Source organism: Pteropus alecto, unplaced genomic scaffold (genome assembly GCF_000325575.1).
Source record: "Pteropus alecto unplaced genomic scaffold, ASM32557v1 scaffold761, whole genome shotgun sequence".
Taxonomy (NCBI): domain Eukaryota; kingdom Metazoa; phylum Chordata; class Mammalia; order Chiroptera; family Pteropodidae; genus Pteropus; species Pteropus alecto.
In genome coordinates, this window is record NW_006431558.1 from 89,160 (window position 1) to 96,596 (window position 7,437).

General features: G+C 40.9%; 1 pseudogene; it reads left to right on the top strand.

Annotated features, from left to right (window-relative positions):
- Positions 1 to 990: 990 nt before the first annotated feature.
- Positions 991 to 1,630, top strand: LOC102883531 (annotated as a pseudogene).
- Positions 1,631 to 7,437: the final 5,807 nt, after the last annotated feature.

Sequence of the window (7,437 nt, forward strand, 5' to 3'; positions counted from 1 at the left end):
CCTCAAAAATTTAAAAATAGAGCTACCATATGACCCAGCAATTCCAGTTCCGGTATTTATCTGAAGGAAACAAAAACAGTAATTAAAAAAGATATATGCACCCCTATGTTCATTGCAGCATTATTAGTAATAGCCAAGATATGGAAGCAACCTAGGTGTCCATCAATAGGTAACTGGATAAAGAAGATGTGGTACATATATACAATGGAATGTTATTCAGCAATAAAAAAGAAGGAAATCTCGTCATTTGTGACAAAATGGATGGACCTAAAGAGTATTATGTTAAGTGAAATAAGTCAGACAGAGAGAGACAAATACTGTATAATATTACTTATATGTAGAATCTAAAGCAAAACAAATGAATAAACAAAACGAAACAGAAACAGACCCATAGATATAGAGAAAAAGTTGATGGTTGCCAAAGGGAAAAGAGGTGTGGGACTATAAATAAATGAATGAATGAATGACCAAAAAGGCAAAACTCAACAAGTGGGACTACATCAAACTAAAAAGCTCTGCAGGGCAAAAGAGACAATCAACACAATGAAGAGACAACCTACAGAATAGGAAAAATATTTACAAAATATAAACTTGATAAAGGGTCGATATCCAAAAATACATAAAGAACTCATACAACTAAATAGCAAAACAAATAATAATCAATTTAAAATGGGCAAAGGGCCCAAATAAACATTTCTCCAAAGAAGGTATATGAATGGCCAAAAAGTACATGAAAAGGTATTCAACTTCACTAATCATCAGGAAAATGCAAATCAAAACCACAATGAGATATCACCTCATACCTGTTAGCATGGCTACGATCAAAAAGATAAGAAATAGGCTTGCGTCCACTGGCCCGGCAGCCAAGGGTGGGCACAGGTCCTTGAAGGCACACCTCTACAAACCAGACGAAAAGAAACTTTGAGGCGCGCGTTTGGTTGGCTTTTCCTGCATGGTCTTTAGGATCAGCTAGCTGCTCCAGGAAGCGAGATGTCCAAGCCGCCACCCAAACCAGTCAAACCAGGGCAAGTTAAAGTGTTCAAAGCTCTTTACACGTTTGAACCCAAAACTCCAGATGAATTACAAGTCAAGGAAGGTGACATTATCTACACTACTGACACGAGTGATACCAACTGGTGGAAAGACACCGCCAAGGGTGGGACTGGACCAATCCCAAGCAACAGTGTGGCTGAGCAGGCAGAATCCGTTAACAATTCATTGCATGAAACTGCAAAAACAGGCAACTTGAGTTGGTTGAGTGTTTGGACAACGAGTTAGTGTTAACGGCTTTGACAAAGCTGGAAGCATTGCTTTATACTGGGCTTGTCACAGGAGTCACAAAGATACAGTAGAAATGATATTTACTCAACCAAACTTTGAACTGAGCCAACAGAACAAGTTGGGAGATACAGCTTTGCATACGGTTGCCTGGAAGAATTATGCAGATATTGTCCAGTCACTTCTGGAAAAAAAGTGCTAGAACAGACTCAAGAAACAATAAGAAGAAGCTGGCTCTGGACATGGCTACTAACACTGCCCGTGCAATCTCTTAGGGAAAAAAAAAGGGACAGATGCCATGCGAACATTAACCAATGCTGAGGAATATCTTGATGAAGATGACTCAGATTAATCCCCTTCCAGAGCTTTAAGAGATAAAACTTCTGTTGCTTTTGCAATTCCAAAACCTTATCTTTGCCAGAAAACTATGTAAAAAAAAAAACCATAGTCGGAAACTATGTAAAAAAAAAAGTCTACGTGATGTGGCAGTATGGCACTGTTTGAGTAAAACATGTAAATGAATAGTTCTCACCCTCGGTTTGCCAATAAGTGACTGGATACTTTGCTGTATAAAGTATATTTTTATTCACCAGGGTAGAACAAGAAGAGATTATTTCTATTTACCAAGCTAAAGGAACTTTAAGAATTTATTTCTATAAAAAAAATCAAGATGGCTTTTCTCATTAAATTTCTTTACCTCAAGGATTGAGATGTTTTGAATAGATTTTTCAAGGGGAAGAAATGCTTATAATAATAAACCAAAGGACTCAACAGAAAATTATCAGCTATTCTGACAAAAATAAACATTTTAAGAGACTTTTAAAAAATACAAGAGATAACAAATGCTGGTGAGAAATGTGGAGAAAAGGGAACCCCTGTGCACTGTTTGTTGGTGGGAATGTAAGCTGGTACAGCCACTGAAGGAAAATAGTATGGAGGTTCCTCAAAAAATTAAAAATAGATATGATCCAGCAATTCCACCTCTGGGAATATATCCAAAGGAAACAAAAACACTATGTCAAAGAAATATCTGCGCCCCCACATTCATAGCAGCATTATTCACAGTAGCCAAGACATGAAAACAACCTAAATGTCCATTGACAGATGAATAGATAAAGAAGTTGTAGTACATACGTACAAAGGAGTATTATTCGGCCATAAAAAAAGAAGGAAATTCTGACATTTGCAACAACATGAATGGACCTCGAGAGCATTCTGCTAAGCTAACACTGCTATATGATATATTTGAAAATTGTTAAGAGAGTAAATCCTAAGAGTTCTCATCACAAGGGACACAAACATTTTTCTTTTTCTTTTTTCTATCTATATGACATGATGTATGTTAACTAAACTTACTGTGGTAATCATTTCACATTGTATGTAAGTCAAGTCATTATGTAGTATATCTTAAACTCCACAGTGCTGTATGTCATTTATGTCTCAATAAAACTGGGGGGAAAACACTACCATCAAAACTGTGGCACAAGGAGAAAGTAATGCATTTAAAAAAATTCATAATCTTAAATGTTAATATCTGAAAGGAAAACAGCTGAAAACTTATGCATAAATACAAAATGTTAATTGGGGAAAAAAAGCAAAAAACAAAATATAACCAAAGGAGGTAGAAGAAAGGAAATAATTTAAAAATCAATGAAATTGATAACAAAGATACAATAGCAAAGATAGCAAAGCCCAAAGTTAGTTCTTTGGAAAAATAAACAAAATAGACAAACCTATGGTGAAATCCATCAAGGAAAAACTAGAAACCACAAATAAATAATTCAATGAATGAAAAAGAAAAGTGTTGATTAAAATTATGAGCATAACAAAAATATCAATAAATTAGATAACCCTGGATAAATTGGAAAAAGTTCTATAAATATCTTATGAAAACAGAGTCAAGATATAATAGCAAGTTTGAATAATTCAAAACTATTAAAGAAATTTAATCAATAACTAAAAATCGCCCTTCCAAAAAAACCTCACACCCCTTAGCTATCAGAACCTGTTACCCCCGCTTCCCCGCCAACGGCCTTAAGCACCACTAACGTACTTTCTGCCTCAATAAATTTGCCTATTCTGGACATGCCATGTAAATAGAACCCTACAATATGGGGTGCTTTGTAACTGGCTTCTTTCACTTAGTGTAATATTTCAAGGTTTATCTGTATTGTAGCACGTATCAGTACTTTATTTCCTTTTATCGCTGAATAATATTTCATTATATGGATACATTACATAACATTCTTAAAATGACAAAACTATAGACATAGAGAAAAGATGAGTGGTTTCCAAGCATTGAAGGTAACTATGGCTATAAAAGGGTAGCGCAAGGGATGATTGTAATGGAACTGTTACGTATTTTGATGGTGGTAGTAGTCACACAAATCTACTCATATGACAAAACTGCAAAGAACTAAACACACACACGTGCATATAAAGCTGGTGAAATCTGAATAAGGTCAGTGATTGTATCAATTTCCTGGTTGATATAATGTACTCAAGTTATGCAAGGTGTTACCATTGGGAGAAAATGAGTAAAATACATACAGCAGCGGTCCCCAACCATTTTGGCACCAGGGACCAGTGCTCCTGTGAGAATCTAATGCCTGATGATCTTAGGTGGAGCTGAGGCGGTGATGCTGGTGCTGGGGAGCGGCTGCAAATATGGATGGGGCTTCACTCGCTAGCCCACCGCTCACCTCCTGCTGTGCGGCCCAGTTCCTAACAGGCCACAGACTGGTACTGGTCTGCAGCTTAGAGGTTGGGGACCCCCGGTCTACTGGATCCCTCCGTATCATTTCCTACAACTACATGTGAATCTACAATAATATTGGAATAAAAAGTCTTTAAAAAGTGTCGCTAAAGTTTGACCCACACTCAAGTGGAAGGGAACTAGGCTCCAGTATTTGAAGGGAAGATATTATGGACTGTTTGTATCCCCCAAATGAATATGTTGAAGCTCTAACCCCCCACATAATGTGATAGTATTACAGATGGGGCCTTTGGGAGGTAACTAAGGTTGGATGAGGTTTGGCGGTGGGGCCTTCATGATGGGATAGTGCCCTTATAAGAAGGGACACAAGAGTCTCGCTCTCTCTTCCTCCCCCATGCCATGTGAGGACACAGCAAGAAGGCGGCTGTCTGCAAGCCAGAAAGTAAACCCTCTCCAAAAACTGAATCGGCTAGCACCTTGATCTTGGACTTTTCAGCCTCCAGAACTCTGAGAAATAAATGTCTGTCATTCAAGCCACCCGGTCTATGGTATTCTTTTATGGCAGCCCCAGCAGACTGAGACAGAGGAATAGCAAAGAAGTTAAACCCATCACACCAAAATGTGTCAAGCAGGGGACAGTGTTGGGGTTAAGCCCGAGCTTTGGAGTTGGAAACAATTGAGTTCACAAGCAGGCTGGTGACCTTGGACAAGTCCCATGAGTACTCTGAAATTCAGTATGCCCTTCTATAAAACGAGAGTGCCAAGCTACCTTTAAACTGCACGACACATGGACTGGCATCGTGTGGGTTCTCTGTAAGTAGGGGTAGGTGCTGTTATTGCTACTGCTTGTTTCGTTCATGCGATGACCCAGTGGGGCAGGCAGGGCTGGGTCTGCCATGACTTCAGGTGCTAGGCTGACAGGCTTGGACTTCCTTTCCAGAGCACTGGGGAACAGTGAGAGATGCGTGGGCAGGGGAGGGACGAGGAAAGATCACTTTCGGACTTGGGCTGACAACTAGGGATTAAGGGCTGGGACAGGCACCTATCGCCCAGGTGATGGGTGTCTGGCTCTGGGTGGTGGCCATGGGGACGGCAGGAGTGAGAAGAAGACAGGCATTCAGGATGAGTACCAGGTGTGGGGCTCAAATGGTAACCCCATGATCCAGGTTGGGAGGAGCAGTTGGGGAGGTAGAAAGTATATCAGTTCATGCTTTGTGCATGCCCGTCCTTCTGCCTAAAAGGGCTTTTCTTATTGTGCCTTCCTGAAAAACTCCTACTGATCCTTGAAGACACTGCCCAAAGACCCCTGCTCTGAAAATCTATCTGGAGCCAACACAATCTGCAGTTTCCTGAGAAGCCGGCTGCTCATCAGTTTATCTATGTTACTCATCCCTCCTCTGGGAGTTTCTCCCGGGAAGTCTCTGGCTGGATGCCCTCCGCACCCTGCACAGGGGCCTGTTAAAAGCCTTTGCTCGCCACCCAGTTTTTCCCACCTGCTCCACTCCCCAGGTGGTAATGCCCCTCAGGACAACAGCAAATGGAAAATGATGTAAAACCTAAATTAGATCAGGCCCTCCTCTGAGCCGAATTCTCCACTGCACCCACCTCACTGGAGACAAAAGCCCCCTTCCCCACAGCCCCAAAGCCCCAAAGCCGCATGCGATCTACCCCCACACCTCCTCCTCACCTCCCTGCCTTGTCTCCTCCACTTTTCCCCTCACTCCCTCTGCTCCAGCCACACTAGCCTTTAAACAAACTCGGGACAGTGTTTGGGTTTGGGGGAAGCTTTGCTGCCTAGAAAATTCCATCTTTGTAGTTACTTTGTAAATGCATAGTCCATTTAAATTACACCTTGAGAAACAGTTTCTCTTCAGCATCTAGTTCTAATTACAACTTTACTTTCACACCTGGCAAAGCGGACCATCACTTTCCAAGAGGCCTTTGGGTCCACTTGGAATTGTAGTGGATTGAAATCACTTAAACATTGTAGATGGCACTTATTAAAGGGATATATTTTACTCTTCACCCTTATTAAATGCCTCTACCAAGCAAACCCTTCTGAGGTCCTTAACAGTTAATATAAATTTAAAAATTAAATCTATAAATAGGAGAAAACATCCTATTTTAAACATTCCGGTATTGCTTCTGCACTCAGCCAAATTATCGTATACTTTTCAACTTAAAGTTGTCATCCTGAAATCAATTAATCACCCCTGGAAGGAGATATAAAAATCTGGTAAGCTTGTTCTCTCCAAGGTGGTGGCAGGGGCAGTTGAGGGACCAGAGTGGGAACGTGGCTTCTCACTGTAAACTATTTGGGATTTTAAGTTGAAATTACAAGGTGGGAGGCCTTCAACTTTGTTCCTACTGTTTTCTTTCATTGAAAGGAAAACATATCTGAAGCAATTAGAACCCAGTGTTAACATTTGCTTCTTCATGTGGTAGAGAGGCATTTTAGGAATTATCTCCTGTGCTGCTTTTTACAAATTTAGATAAAATACATATACCATAAAATTCATCATCTTTCTCATTTTTAAGTGTCCACTTCTGTGGTATTAAGTACATTCACGTTATTGTGCCACCATCCATCTCCAGAACTTGTTCATCTTCCCAAACTGAAACTCTGTCCCCATTAGACACTAACTCCCCCTCCCGCTCCCCCAGCCTCTGTCTCCAAGAATCTGACTCCTCTAGAGACCTCACATAACTGGAATCACGCAGACCTTCTGTGACTGGCTTATTTCACTTAACATAATGTCCTCAGGGTTCATCCATTTTGTAGCATGTGTCAGAATCTTGTCTGTGTTTTTCAAGTTAAATTAAAAATACAAAAGCATGTACACATGATTTAAATAAATGAGAGCGTTTGCACGACTGTGATGAATAGCAAACACGTGTGGAGCCTTAGCTTTCTCTCTCGGGACATCTCCAAGGCTGTGGATGCGCTCATCTCCCCCTCTTCACCACAGGTCAATGGAGTCTTCACCTGCTGGTTTTCCGTGGCTGTGAGTCGGGATTTAGCTCCCAGCCTCCCTCTCTCTCCACCTGTCTCCTCACACCTGTGGAGAGCCCACGCTTAGGTTCCTTCCTCTGTTGACTATCTTTGAAATTTTTCAGCAACATACTTTCCCCTTTATTTCTTCTTTCTTTGGGTGTGATTCGTTGGACTGTTCCAGCCGGGTAACATGAAAACTGAGTGTTTTTTAAGGCATTGCCTAGGTGCCAGGAGCTCCTCATCATTTCTACATAGATTTACTAGTTTAATACCCACAGCAACCACATCGGATCTCAGAGAGGCGCCCTTACTATTCCCATTTTAAATAGGCAGCTCAGGCCCAGAAAGGTTAAGCCACTTCCTCTGCTTCACAGAGCTTCGCACATGGCAGAGCCTGATCTGCCTCCAGTAACTTTTATTTTTTTTTGTTTTGAATCTCACCGGGAAT